This window comes from Suricata suricatta, chromosome 12 (genome assembly GCF_006229205.1).
Source record: "Suricata suricatta isolate VVHF042 chromosome 12, meerkat_22Aug2017_6uvM2_HiC, whole genome shotgun sequence".
NCBI lineage: Eukaryota > Metazoa > Chordata > Mammalia > Carnivora > Herpestidae > Suricata > Suricata suricatta.
In genome coordinates, this window is record NC_043711.1 from 79,468,941 (window position 1) to 79,484,648 (window position 15,708).

Consider the following 15,708-nt stretch of genomic DNA (forward strand, 5'->3'; position numbering starts at 1 on the left):
AGTGGTTTCTCGAAGACTATCGCTCATGCTGGAGAGAGCAAACAGCGCTCCTACTTTGCTTCCCAAGGTCAAGGTCGTTCAGGGGACTAAGTAAGAAGAGACATAGGAAGAGAAAGCAGTGAATGTGCTTTTTTGTGTGTGTTTGGGTCTCCCCAAATCTCTGCCTGGTAAATATTGATTTCCAGACCAGGAAACTGGTGCTCAGAGAGTAACTTCCCAAGATCACATAGCCACTGAGAGCTTTTCAGAACCTAGATTTGAATTGTCCAACTGTCCTGTCTCTTTTCTACCCATTCCTTAATAAACACCCCCCATTATTAAGTGATGACTCACACCACTGAAATGTCTCCTAATTACATTTGAAAATAGGAAAAGCATTTGGAATGTACTCTGAGGAGGCTAGCCTTAGCAGAATTACTTCCATACCAAAATTTTGTTCTCCAGCTATGTCGCAGCTGGATTTTTTTTTTTTTGGCATTTCTTGATGCTCCCCATGAGTGGAACAGAAGACGACAGAAGATGACCAGTGTCTACCCTTCCCTTCCTTCCTCAGATGCCTCAAATCCTTTGTATAAGAGGGACACAGAAATCCACTGATTAATCATTTAAGAGGCCTGTTGATGGATTTAACAAATGCCCACTTATTACCAGACATGCTTGTTTGGGGTGGTTATTGACCCAGAGTGGACACAGCAAAGTGCTAGGCTCCATCCCACAAAATACAATGACAGTCAGGGGAGTAGTTGCTTTGTTTTACAGCCTACAGTCTGAGAAGACATCTACTGTCAGGCTCCAAGTCAAGCCACAAAAAGTATGGAGAAAACTACAGGCTCTTTCCCTTTCCTGCCATGTAGAGTTGTGATAAACTAAGCTGAGTCTGAACCTCCCAGGTTCATCTTCTTTCAGCTGTGTGCTGGCACCTCCATCCAACCCAACCAAACTGTGGCCCCTTCCCCAGAAGAGGAGAAATCACCCCATTATGGAGGTTATGTTGGTCAACTTGAAATAAGACCAGGTAAGGGGACCAACAAGGCCTGATGTCATCTAGCTCTAACTGGACTCTTCCTCTTCCCTCACCCTGTATCATCTCCACCAGCCTCCTTGCTCATCCTCAGGGCTTTCGCACAGCTGTTCCCTCTCCCTGGAATGCTCTTCTCCCAAGTTGTCACAGGACTTGCTCCTTCACCTCCTTCAGGGTTCTGCTTAAATGCCAACATGTCAAAGAGGACTTCCCAGACTACCATGTTACCTGGGTTACCTCTGACATTGCTTCTTTGCTTTATTTTTCTTTGTAGCACTTACATCTCATGTATAGTATGTATTCATTTGTTTGTTGTCTGCCTCCCACAGCCAGAATGTGAGTGTGAGCTCTGTGAAGGTAGGACTTGATCTGGCTCAAAGTTGTATCTCAGTTCCTGGAATAGTGATTAGTGGGTGGTTCTTAGTAACAATTGAATAAATGGGTAGGTGGGTGAATGGTGGATGGGAAGATGGTGGGTGGGTAGAGGGGGAAATGGGTGGATGGGAGGATGAGATAATAAACGGATGGGTCAATGGATGGACGGGATAATAGGTCTATGGGTCAAAGGGTCAACGGGTTGATAGGTTGATGGGTTGATGGTAGGTGAGAGGGAGGGATGGATGGGAAAATGATGGGCTGGTGGATGGGAAGATGGGTAGATAAGACATTGGATGTCTGGAAGGATGCGTCCATGATTCGATGGGTCAATAGGTTGCCAGTTCAATGGATAGAGTGGAGAGAACACTGGATTTAGAATCAAAAGAGCTGGGTTTTTGTTCCAATCCTCTCCCCACCACTCATGTGACCTCAGTTGACTTACCCATGCTCTCTGATCCTCTATTCCTGCATCTGCAAAATATACAACCTATTTTTTTTGCACCAGGTGTCTAGCAATTACTATGTACCAAGTGCAATGCCAAATGCCTTACAACACAATGTCCTGTAACCCTCTAGCAATCTTGTGAAGAGGAAGCTGAGGCCAAAGGAAAAGACATGTTCTGACCACAGACACATGTTAGCAAAGACCAAGCAGGAACTCAGGCAGTTCACCTGATACCAAGATCTGAGTATTTGTGAATATGGAGGGCTGAGCAAAGGAGATTATCTTCTTCTTCTTATTATTATTATTACTATTATTATTACTCTTATTGATTATTAGGGATAGGACTTGACCAGGAAGTATCATTCTCAGTATTTTGGAATACAGTGGGGGGCTTCCTATGGCTCTGGGAGTCATCCTTCACACTTTGATCATCCAAGAGGATCACTGAGAGTGCACCGACTGGATAAATTCCAGGGAAATCAGCAGAAAGCATTGTTTCCTCTGACTTTGTCTTCAAGAGGAAGACCAGATAGCCAAGATAGCCTAGAAAAGAGGAGAGGTGGATGGCAAAAATATTGGGAAGGGACGCTGGATGGGACCAGTGACTCACCCGACAAAGAATCCGAGAGAGGGAGGAATCTACATGTGGATCTGGTAGCCGGCAAGGGAAGCTCTAAATCAAGCCAAAATGATCCTGGACCTCCAGCCACAGATCCTTCCCTGGTACTGTGTGATGATTCTGAGACAGCTGGAGAGTTAGGAACAGGGCTCTGGGGCCAGAGGACCCATCCAGTGGTCCAGTCCTGGCTCTGTCTCTGACTCAGGCAAGTTGCGTCCTCTCCCTGAACTCTGATTTTTCTCAGCTGAGAATTGTAGATAGTAGTCATTTCTGTCCCTTGAGAATGTTGTGAGGGTCTGACAAGGCTCCGTGTAGAGAACATAGATAGCTCAGGAGACCAGTGGTCACATCGTGAGGGGACTCGAGCAACCCCGTGGAGAGGAACAGAAATCCCAGCCAACACCCAGCTCCAGCTTGTTGGCCGTATCATGGTTCCAGCCAGACCCTAGGGTGTGTGCATTCCCAGCCAACATTTGCACTGCAATGTCCATAGAGACCCTGAGTCACTAGGATTATTGGTGTCATAAGCCAAGGGTCAGTGAACTTTCTCTGTTAAAGTTCAGATAGTAAATATCTTCATCTTTGAGGGCCACGTGGTCTTGGTTGAAACTGTCTTGTCACTGTAGTGCAAAGTCAGTCATAAGTAGTATGTAAATGAATGTGACTGTGTTTCAGTAAAACTTTATTTGTAAAAACAAATGAGGGGCCTCATTTGGTCCGTAGTTTGCCTATTCCTATTTTGAGCCACTAAAATAAATGATGCATGCATTTGTCATAGTGCATACAAATATAAAAATAGTCCCTTTCTTTGTGGAGTTGATGGTCTTGCCAGGAATGCCAACCCCGTCTCCTGTACATCTTGTCCATTAGATTGTTCAGACCTCAGGGCAAGGTGTATATTGACTCACCTCCATGTCTCCACCTCTCCTGGCTCTTGGAGCCATGCACAAAGAAAATACAAATCTAACTGCTTTCTGGAGGAACAAACCAAGTAAAATTCAGGAGAGTATTTGTGCCACAAGCAGGGAGCAGACTCTTGGGGTTGTGGAAACATTCGAAGGATTAATGTAATCTGGAAGGCTTCCTGAAGGAGGTGGGCTTGAGCTGAACCTGGAAAGGTGGGTATACCTCTGATAAACATTAAACAAAAGGACAATCATTTCAGACCAGAGGGAACAGTGTGAGCAAAAGATGGAAGGGCAGGCACCTGGTGAAGGGGTCAGTTCATACAGGTCTTGAATGCCTAGTGAGGGTCTTGGCTGTCATCTGGGAGACCAGGCCCTCCCAAACAGAGCCAGACTGGGTTTCATGAGGGGCTCTGAGGAGAGAAGCTGTGACTTTCATAAAATTCTGTGACTCAGAGACAATGAAGACACTGGAGTAAGCTGAAGATTTATGTTTTATTTTAAACAGAAGATGGGGAGATCTTGGTTTGAGTTCCCCCCAAAAGTAGACAATGAGATGAGGAATCGAGCAAGTGGTTAATTTGGGAGGTAATTCAGAGAAACAGTGGAAAACACAGGGAAACATGGGGAAGTGAGGCCCAGAAGGAGACGCAGTCAATATAATGCATAATCAAGCAGGTAGCTGATGTATGCGATGGGGTCCAGTCCCAACTGGATCTTAAGTAATGACCTCCGGGAGATGGTGAAGAACAACTGGGAGCAGGAAGCTAGCACTTATCTGCCAACTCCCATTGGTCACTGGCTGCGGGGTGCTTGGGAGTCGGGCTCCAGACACCCTGTGCTTGAGATGCCCACAGGACCTGCATGGAACCATCAGAGCTGGGAAAGGACTTGCCAGACAGTGGAGACCGAGGGACAAGGACAGAGCCTAGAAGGATGAAGAAATTGCAAATGAGGGGCAGAGAGTGCAAACGGATTTGGGAGGGCAGCATACTGAACTGATGCCTGTCAAGGGTGTAGCATAGGACTCGAAACCTCTTGGTGGTGGAGTTCTTGGCTTTCTGGTGCATGTATATGGATTTATGTAAATGCCTGGTACAATGTGGCTGTGAGTAAAAATTTGTTTCATTAGCTAGTGGATGTTCTTTTTTTTTTAATTTTTTAATGTTTTGTTTATTTTTGATACAGAGAGAGACAGAGCATGAGAGGGGGAGGGTCAGAGAGAGAGGGAGACACAGAATCCGAAGCAGGCTCCAGGCTCTGAGCTAGCTGTCAGCACAGAGCCCGACTCGAGGCTCGAACCGACGAATGTGAGATCTGATCTGAGCCGAAGTTGGAGGCTTAACCGACTGAGCCACCCAGGTGCCCCAGCTAGTGGATGTTCTTAACCCCATTTTACAGGTGGAGTAATGGAGGCTCAGAAAGGTGAAATTACCTTGCTCCTCCTGTCCTGCCTGAACACAGAACCCACGTTCTGTGTTTCCAGTGGGAGTCAAGTGTCCCAGAGAACATCCAGTTGGAGAGACAGTGGCTCTGGTGTTGGAGAAGGGCTGGCCCCACTGGGTAAGCTGCACCTAGGAGCAGGAAGTAGAGAGGCCCAGCTTCCCCAGAGGGGGTGGGAAGAGAAGGGAGCGAGAAAAGAGCCACTACAGGTGTGGGCAGAGCTTCTGAGATGTTTCGTGATGTGAGAGAAGTGGAGCGAAGGTTGGAGCACAGATGGATGGAGAGGACAGACTATAGGCTGATGGAGCACAGGTACAGGGAGGGCCAGGCTGAGGCCCTGCGGGAGCGTGTGGGGACCAGAGTTGTGGACCAGGCTCAGGACCATGATCAGCCATTTTTCCTTCCACCTCACACCAACAGGACCAATCATGGACATGCAGAAAACAGGAAGTGGGGGCTGGTGGCTTCCGGCTGATGCCAGAGGCACCGACCACCAGGTCTCCCCCACATCCAATCTCCCTTTCTCTCAGATAATAGCATTTCCCCTGTGTTTTAGATGAGCGTGTGGCTGCCCCGCAGACTAGGACGTTTCCTAGCTGCCCTTGGGACTGGCCGCAGTGGCATCTGGTGGTGGGGGTATCGGGCAGCCCTCAGGGGCCATGGAAAAGCTGCCATGTGAAATGAGTCCATACAGTGGAGACTTTCCACCAGCACCACTCCTCCCATCTGGGAGAGAGAGCTACACTTGCACCTCATTTAAATCAGTCCTATCCCTGCTCTCTGTTCTAGTACAGAATCCAGCCACCCAAGGAAGCATGGCTTCCCACCCCTTGCTGAGAGTGGGGGTGGGGGTCACTCTCTCCCAGTCCTTTTCCTCCGGGTGCCATTTCTCATAACTAAGCATCATCCATCTTCCTCCCTGACCCCATAAATTGAGGGGTATTAGGGTGGGTAATGGGGGCCACACGGTAATCAGGACTGATCCTGGTATTAAGAGACTGAAGGAGACCAGAGGGATAGTGCCTGTCATGTCCTCCTTGGTCCAGTTTTGGCTGAGCAGCTGGGAGTAAAGTGGGTGAGGACTAGGTGGGCAGGGGGGAGTCTGTAGGTCCTGAGGGTCCTTGGGCTGGGAGGCAGAGGCCAGAGAAGACAGGTGAACTAGAGGCAGTCAGATCTGTGTCCCCTCAGAGTGACTTCCTGGGACCTCCTTTACCCCCACCGGTGAAATGGGTTGTTGTGAGGATTAAGGGAGAGAGGGTGGAAGGATCCAGAACTTTGGACTTTCTAATGCCAGGGTCCAATCTTGTCCTTCCCCTGTCCCATGCCCCTCAGTGGCTGCTGATGGTTTTCAGAGAGGGTGGAAACTCCCCCACTTTTCCCTGAATGAACAGGGCTCCTCTCCAGGGGTCCTAGCCCAGCTCTCTGGAATCTTCCCCTTCCTACTCACTGCCTCCCATCTCCATGGAAATATACATCCTTCGCTCCCTTTGCTCCAGCCACTCTGCCTCCCTTCACTGTCTTGGCCCCAGGTTCATTCCTGCCTCTGGGCCTTTGCATCTGCTGTTCCCGCAGCCACCTGCAATGCTCTGCCCAGATGTCCACAGAACCCACTCCCTCGCCTCCTTCAGGTCTTTGTTCAGTGTTCCCTCTCAGAGCAGCCCCTCCCCAACCACCCTGGTCCAACCCCAACTTTCTTCACTGCACTCACCACCACCAACATGACATTCCACTTGCTCCTTGTCTCTCCTCTGGACTGGAAGCTCCAGGAGGGCCGGATCTGGACCTGGTGTACTGTCGGTTGAGTCTGGGGCACATGAACCAGCACTCGGTAAACATGTGTTGAACGAGTGGATGTTTAACAGCCACGAGCAGTTAAATAACAGGACTCAGCTCAGACATCAGCTCCTGCAGGCTTCTTTCCAGCACCTTGCCTGAGCTCCCACAACCCCTCCTGCTTGCATGGATGTGAGAATTCTCTGACTTTGCTGTGGTTTCTGAATTTTCTGTCTCCCCACTGGGCCATGCGGGTCTTGTGCCTTTAACTCTTGCTGTCCCCGAGTGCACAGTTTGTGCTTGGTAATGATGAATCAATCAATTCATCAATCATCTACTGCTAATGGTCAGAACCAAGATGGGGAACATAGGGCAAGAAAACCAGGGCATCCAGCTCTTGTGGAGTCATTTTCCTATTGCTGCTATCTGCACATAGTAGGAGTGCATGAAACATTTTTTGAACAGATAATAACAGCTCACATTTATCAGGCATTTGCTGGGTGCTGGGCACAGTTCTAAGTGCTTTGCCTGTATTCATTCATTTGATCCTCACAGAACTTGATTGCCACCCCCATTTTACAGATGAGGAAACTGAGGCCCAGAGGAGTTCAGCAACTTGCCCAGGTCATGTAGATAGTAAGTAGGAGAATCAGACCTGAACCAGGCAGTTGGACTCTGGCCTCCATGTGCCACTGAGCTCCACTGCCTCTCAGAGGACAAACAGCTCACATACATCATAACAAGGGCAGCATCTGTTCCACGCACCTGCTCCGTGTCAGACTTGTGCCAGATGCTCTGCAATCGCCTGGTCTTCTGACCTCCACCATCCTCCTTGGGCAAACAGTATCGCCTCCATTTCATAGGTGAGGAAAGTGAGGCTCTGAGTGAAGGACGCACAGCAAGTAAGAGGCTCCCGGTCTCGGCGTAGGAACGTTTGGAGGCCTAAACCTTGGCTCTTCTCACCTTTCTGCACTCAGTTCCCTATCTCCCCACCCCCATTGCCCCCTTTGTGTAGACCCAGGACCAAGGCTGGCCTCACACCCCCGCCCCCAGCCCACCAGTGACCTGCCGGCCCTTCCTTACGAAAAACTTCTCTTTGTCCTTCCCTTCTGTCCTCTAGCCAATTATTGTGTGAATAACTTGACGGTGGATGTATTTTGGAAATATTTTCACTGTTTTCAAAGTTTTTTCCTTTGAAAGAGGGCTGCAACTCTAACCACAGGGGGAAGAAAACCCTGCCCCAGAGGACCAGGCATGCAAATGTAAAACCAGAAACCACTGGACTAAAGAATCAAAACTGAAACCCTCCCAAATAATAGAACTCCTCAGAGTTCTGGCATCAGGAGGACTTGGGTCTTTGAGGCTGCCCCAGGGTGGGGTTGGGGGCTTTGCAAACATAGAAATGGGTATCTTGCTTCTGTATAGGTATAAATCCTGTTCTGTGACCTTTTCCTAAGGGTGCTGAGAGAAGTTCTCTTCTCCGTCCTTTCCTGGGCAATGGATTGAAGTCTGGGCACGATGGACAATTGGGTCCATAGAGCAAATCCAGTGGGTGGAGTTCCAGGTTAGAGGCCCCTCTGTGAGCTCCATGTGGGTCAGAGATAGGGCTCAGTATGGAACCAGGATCATGAGTCAGTATGGAGCCAGGAGTATGACTCAGTCTACAACAAGGATCAGGGCTCAGTCTACCACAAGGTCAGGGCTCAATCTAAGATCAGGATCGGGTCATTCTGAAGCTAGAGTCAAGGCCTAGTAGGAAACAACATTCAGGGTCTGACCGAAACCCAGGTGTGGTTAGTGTGGGGCTCAGAACCCTACTCAGATCCAGGACTATTATCTGGTCTAGGATCAGGGTCAAGTTTCAGTGTGTGATGAAGAACCAGGACTCAGTCTACAGTGAGAGTCAGGATTCAATGTGTGACTAGGATCAGGATTCATCTTGGGTCTTTAAACCACCAAAAAAAAAAAAAAAGCCTACCACTTCCTGAGTGGGTGAGTCACTTCACCTTTTAGGTCTCAGTTTCCTCTTCTGTGAACTGGGGATAATTATAACCCCATCCTGAAACCTTCCATAGTTAAATGTCAAGCCATATGAAATAGCGGATGTCAGCAAGCTTTGCAAATGGCAGGGTGTTGGGCAGATGTTTATATAAACACCCTGGGAGGAAACCCCAAAGAAGGTTGACCATGAAAAAGTCCAAATGCCACATAGCCTCCTACTCCACCTTCTACCCAAGTTTCTCTTCTCCTGTAAAACTAATAATAGCCAACAGTTACACAGCAGGGCCTTGGGCTAGGCACAGTTCTAAGAACTTCACGTATGTTTAATCTTCAAACAATCCTATGAAGTAGGTACTGTATTATCCCTATTTTCAGATGGGGAAACTGAGGCAAAGATAGGTTAAGTAATTTGTAGAAAATCTCTGATTTAAACCTAAGCGCTTTGGCTCTTAAGTCTATGCTGAGTGTAGGCACAGGGGAGGGGTGCGGGAGGGGACGAGTCTGGGAGATTCCTCATGAAGCAGACACACCGGGGTGACAGATGCAAGTCAGCACCAGGCTGAGGGATAACCCATGGCCCCCAGCAGCTGCCTTTCCCCAAGAAGCTGTCTCTCAGCAGACCCCACTCCCACAAGGGGACATAAAAGGCTGAGGGGGGGAGGAGTTGGCGGGTGGCATTAAGGCATTTCTTTAAACTTGTTGTTTATGGAAAGAAATTTCAGGCCAGCTGCTGAAAACCTGTATTTTATGGGTAATTCTTCAATTTATTTCACACTGGTATTAAAAACAACAACCCAACCCACCACGGAGGCTGTGATTCCACTGGGGTTGGCAAGGGAGGGGCGGCTGGCTTAAAGCAGCTCCTTTGTTTTCCTAAACAACCCAGGGACAAGGCTGCTTGCCTTCTTTCCTGGGGAAAACCAGACGATGTGAAAAATGAAGACAGGGCATGATGCAGAGGTTGTGGTTTAACAGGAGAACAAGATGAAGTTCTGAGGAGGAAGGTGGGGGATGGCAGTCAATGCCTGTCTTTTATAGATGACGAGCTTGAGACAGAGATAATGAAAATTGTTAGTAAGACATTATTCTGGATGAGACGTTGCTTTTACCTCCGCTACCTCATGTGTGGTCATGACAACTGAGACATTGTCTTGGTTGGGGTTGCTGCGATGCAGACACGGAGACAGAGATTTGAGTTCAAGAAGTTTATTTGGGACTTGATCCTGGGAAACGTGGGGCTGAGAATAAGTCACGAAACAGGATGGGTGGACAGCCCATGAAGGGTGGGTCATCAAGACGGGCACCAACGGGGACCACTGGAGCTCAACCCTGCTGAGAGTTCTGGGAAACAGCATAGAACACGCCTCAGGCCAGCCCACCTGTGAAAGGAGGGCTTTGGGGGTCACTGCCCATCATTGGCTGTCTCCACTCTACCACTGAGTCTACCAGCAAGACTTTTATTTTCCCCCCAGTCATTGTATTGTTCAGTTTTATACTTTCTATTTGGCTCTTTTTAAAACAACTATTTCTCTGTTGAGATTTTCTATGTTTTCATTTGTTTCAAAAGAATTTATAATTTCTTGGCAAAGCACTTTTTGGATGGTGGCTTTAAAGTCCTTGACAGGACTGACTCATCCTGGTTTTAGCATTAGTTGATTGTCTTTTCTCATTCAAACTGTGGTTTTCTGGTTCTCCGTATGACAGGCAATTTTCTATATATCCTTGACCTTTGGGCTATTATATTAGGAAACTTCAGGTCCTATTGACGTCTTTTATTTAACAGGCAGTTTCACTTTTTAGGTGTAGCATGTAGGTTCTCACCTAGTTTTGGAGGCTGTAGTTGCCACGACCATTTAGTTTCCAGAGCTCTTGCATTTCTCTTTTGGGGCTACTATTAGCCTGATACCAAAACCAGACAAAGACAGCACAAAAATTACACATAGTTCAATGTCTTTCATCAATGTAGGTGCAAAAATCCTTATGAAAATATTATCAAGTAGAATTCAGCAACATATAAGAAGAATCATATACCACGGCCAAATGGGGTTTATTCCAAAGAGAGAAGATTAGTTCAATATTTAAAAATCAATCAATGCACTACATCGACAAGCTAAAGGAAAAAAAGAATCACAGGATTGGATCAATAGATTAAAAAAAAAGAAAAGAAAAAAACATTTGACAAAATTCAACATCCATTCCTGATTGAAAACTCTCAGGAAAATAGCAATCAAGAGGAAGTTCCTCGACTTGATAACGATTATCTACAAAAAACCTACAGCCAACATCACACTTAATAATGAAAGACTGGGAGCAAAGATTGGGAACAAGGCAAGCATGTCTGCCCCCATTACTCTTGGGCAGCATAGTGTTAGAAGTTCTAGCCAATGCAATAAAGCAGGAAAAGGAAATAAAAGGAACATAAATCAGAAAGAAACAATAGTACTGTCCTTACTTACCAATGACATGATATCTTTGTTGGAAAACCCTAGAAATCAACAAAAGTACTCCTAACACTAATAAGCAAGCTAGCAGGATACAGGATCAATACATAAAAATCAGTTGTATTTCTATGTACTAGGAATAAACACATGGGGTAACAACATTGAAAATACAATACAATTTATAAATCTTTTTAAAAAGGAAAGAAAAATTCTTGGTGTAAACCTAATATGTAGGACTCAAAAATGACAAACACTGATTCCATAATAAAATCAAAGAAGATCTAAACAAATGGAGAGATTTACCATGTTCATGGATTGGAAGACTCAATATGGTCAAGATGTTAATTCTCCCCAAATTGATATACATGGGTCATGCAATTCTGATCAAATTCCCAGCAAGATTTTTTGGTAGGTATAGACAAAATTATTATAAAATTTATTTTGAAAGGCAAAGGAACTAGAATAGCTAAAACAATTTTGAGAAAGAATAAGATGGATGAGATCAGTCTTCCCAACCTCAAAATTTCAGTAATCAGAACAGTGAGGTATTGGCAGACAGAACAACACATAGACTGCAGAACAGACAACTCAGAAATAGATTCACACAAGTGTGCCCAATTAATTTTTTACAAATGAGCAAAAACAATTCAGTATAAGTAGGACAGCCTTTTCATCAAATCACATTGGAGCATTTGAACACCCATAGGCAAAAAATGAACCCTGACATAAATCTTATTCTTTATGCAAAAATTAATTTAAAATAGATAATGAACTTAAATGTAAAATGATATAGCTTCTAGGAAAAAAATAGGAGAAAATCCTTGAGACTCAGAACTAGGCAGAACACAAGGGAACAAAACTAGGCAAATGTTCCTAGATTTGGGAAGATTCTGGAAAGAAGATGAAAGGACAAATTATAACCTGGGAGAAAATACTAGCAAACCACGGATCCAACAGAGGACTTCTGCATGGAGTAAAGAACCGTTAAAAAGCAACAGTAAAGCAAACAAACAGAAACATCATTATTAAAAATGTGCAAAAGACATGCACAGATATTTTGCCAAAGAGGATATACAGAAACTTGTACGCCAACATCCATAGTAGCTTTGTACTTAATAACCCCAAACTGGAAGTCATCCAAACATTTTTCAATGAGAGAATGGCTAGTGAAACTATAGTACATTCACACCATGGAATATTACTAAGCAGTAAAAAAGCAAATGTCAACCATGCAACAAGTTGGATAAATCTCAAGCAATTATGCTGAATTAAATAAAGCCAATCTCAAAAGGACACATACTACATGGTTCCATTACATAATACCTGTGTAGCAATGTAATTATAGGAATGAAGAACAGCTTCCTGGTTGTTAGGAGTTAAGGTGGAGGGGAGGAAATGGGTAGTCATGAATGGCTCTCAAGGGAGTTTTGTACCAGTCTAGTTCAGGATCTTGACGTGGTGGTTGTTACATAAAGCTATTCATGAGATAAAATTGCATCCCAGGAAACTCTTCAATCCCTGGCACACTGAGACAATCAGTCACCCTAGCAGAGGCCATCCTATAGCCCTTGCAGCCCCGAGGAAAATGTTGGACTTCACCTGGAGGAAAATCCAGGTCCTCTCACTGCCTAGGAAAAATAACTTGTAGGGGGCAGAGCCAACACAGGCAAAAACTACCGCATCATTAAGTCAAGAATGCGAGTGGTCCAGTGTGATAAAAAGGCTGGATGTTCATCACACTCATGGTTTTCCTCCTGAGCACACAGCTAGACTACATTTCCCAGCCACCCTTGCAGGTAGGTGTGGCTACATGACTGAAGTCTAGTCAGCAGAGGTGGGGGACATACTCTGTCCCTCTTGTAGGTGACCTTCCATGCCTTGCCCCTTCTACAGGGAACTTTAAGCTGCATACCGAGAGAGCAGGGCAGAAGCTAGAATGACCCCGAGACATGGCTTTTCAAGGAGGAGGAGGATTTGCTCATTTGGAATACCTGATATGAGCCATGATACTCATCTCCATCTATTTGTGACAGTCTCCTGTAGTTCCTTAACTGAGGCACACCTCCTGGAATGTCATCACCACCCCTGGTCTCAATGTCCTCCCTGGGTGCCTGTGCTGGGGGAGAGCGACCAGATGGCAGACTAGGATTCCCAAACAGCCCCTTATAGCTACAAAGACCCCAAGACACTCGGAGCATCTCAGAGCAGGGTAGACCCCTGAGTTCTGGCTCACAGAGTCCTAGAACTAGCGGATTATCAAAGGATCGTAAAACTCTCAGAGAACACAAAGTCCTATCCATACCACTGAACCAATGGGGAAATTGAGCCCATTACAGAAAGAGGTACTAGAGGTCTTACAATGAATCAGGGCATCATGAGCACTCATTTGACCCATTCTTTTACTCACTGCACAAATATTTATGAAGCACTTGTATGTCAGGCACACAGGTGAAATAGAAGATTCCTGCCCTCAAGGAACTTACGAAGAAGCAATGGGCAAACATGAACAGGACTATGTACTTGGTAGCACGGAAGATAAAGCAAGATAAAGGGGATAAAGGAAATGGGTATTCTGTTTTATCTGGAGTGTTCAGAGAGAGCCTCTTTGAAGAGGTAGCCTGGAGCAGAGACAGGCCCTGAAGATATCTCAGGAAGGATTCTCCCGACTGAGGGAACAGCAAAATGTCCCGCTGAGGACACATGGCAGAACCTGGGAAACAGGAGGAGACTGAGTAGCTAGAGGGGGAGTAGGGAGAGAAGTGGGCAGGGCCGTGTGTCTGTCCAGCAGCTGTGGCCTCTGCACAACCTCCAATGCACCCTGCTCTTCCCCAGGGGTGCCCACTGGGATGCTGTCCAGCCCCGGACTTGGGAGACTTCACGACTGGGGGTGGCTGGGTAAGGGCTGACTTTCCAACCTCCTGATGTTTGATCTCCTAGGGTCACCTCATTTCTCCAAGTACCTAATTACATGTATAAACCAGGAGACTCCTGCCTCTGGAGAACTCATCATTCATTCATTCATTCACAAACATGCTGGCTCCTGCTCTGGGTCAAGTGTGTGTTAGCCCTCCAGGGACCCGGGTTTGACCTCATCTGGCCTCAAAGACTTGACAATTTAGAGAGAGGGACAGAGACATCAATAGTCACCATCTGGTGGGATCCAGGCTGTGATAAAGAGACTGCAGGAGGCTGGCCTGAGAGGCAGGGATGAGGGGCACATCCAGGGCGGGGGTCCTGAATGAGTCAGTGAAGAAGGGAGATGGGATGTTGGCCAACATTCCATGGAGAGACCATGCGTGAAAGGTCCAGAGGTGTGGGAGGCCTGCAGGTGTTGGTCAAATACTGTAGAGAGTTGAGATCTCTGGATCTCTGGATCAAAGATGTGAAAGGTGGGGTGATACAGAAGACGGAGATCAGAGGGAGAGAACAAGAGGGCTTCGTATGCTGAGGTGGAAGGGATCCATGCTGGAAAGGCTGGATGCCCATCCCACCTCTGTCCTAGCCTTGCTGGGCTGCCTAAGCTAAGCATCCCCCGATCCCAAGGCCTCAGTGACCCCATCTGTGAAATGGAGCCATTTGGGTGGAATGGCCCCGACATTCTGCCAAGATCCCAGGATGCTGTCTGCCCATGTTTGTGGAGCCCCACATTAGAATGGTCAGGCCAATGCTCCCTCTCTGTGTGTGCCTCCTTCCCCTTGACACACCTTTAAATGTCTTCATTGCACTGGGGACTCAGCAAGGATGGAGAGAAGGGGCTGGAGGTGACAAGCCACACACCTAGGAAAAAGGAAGGACAGCTGTTCAGCAAGAGGCTGTCCAAGGGTAGTACCCTCAGTAGTGGCCAGGAGGGCAGGGGCAGGACCCAGACAGGGCACTGACCTGCCGTGTGGGGCCTTAGGCAAATCAGTCAGCCTCTCTGACTTCTTTCCTCCCCTGTAAGTGGGGCTAATCAGAACAGAACCTCACCGGGTTGCTCTGAAGGTGATATTATGTGTCCAGTGCTTAGCACAACCCCAAGCACACAGGCCTCAAAAATGATCCTCCAGGAATACGCCTGTGATCATTTTCAGTGGGCGGGGCATCAGGAGGCAGGAGGGCACTGTCTGTTGGGTAGGTGGAGGGGCCTGGCTCTGCAAGGGTTAAAACGGAACTAGCTGCTCCGGGTCCTGCAGATAAGGTTGGAGGAAACACAGTCCAGGTCCCCCAGCCCCATCCCAAGTGAATTTATGAGGTGCTGGTCACTTCCAGTCAAAGATGAGGGGCTCCCGCAGGCGGCACAGGAAACATTAAGGGTCAGCGGCCAGAAGGGATGCAGAGAGGGCGCGGACCAGACGGTCGAGAGAAGAGGCCACGGGGGGGGGGGGGGGGGGGGGGGGGGGGGGGGGGGGGGGGGGGGGGGGGGGGGGGGGGGGGGGGGGGGGGGGGGGGGCGTGAGACAAAGAAAAAGAGAGAAAGTGCAGGAATGGCCCTGAAGGGCCAGCCCCAGGAGGAAGGAGCCGTCGAGAAGAAGAGCGAAGATCGGCGGCCGGCGGGAAGCAGGGGTTCGGGAAGCGCGGGGAGCGCAAGGATGGGGGTCACCGGGCGGCCGCGCGCGGGTACCTGCGTCTGGCGGCCCGGCGGCGGTGGGTCTGTGAGTGGGGCAGTGCAGGGGGCGGAAAGACGCCAGACCGCCGACTACGGCA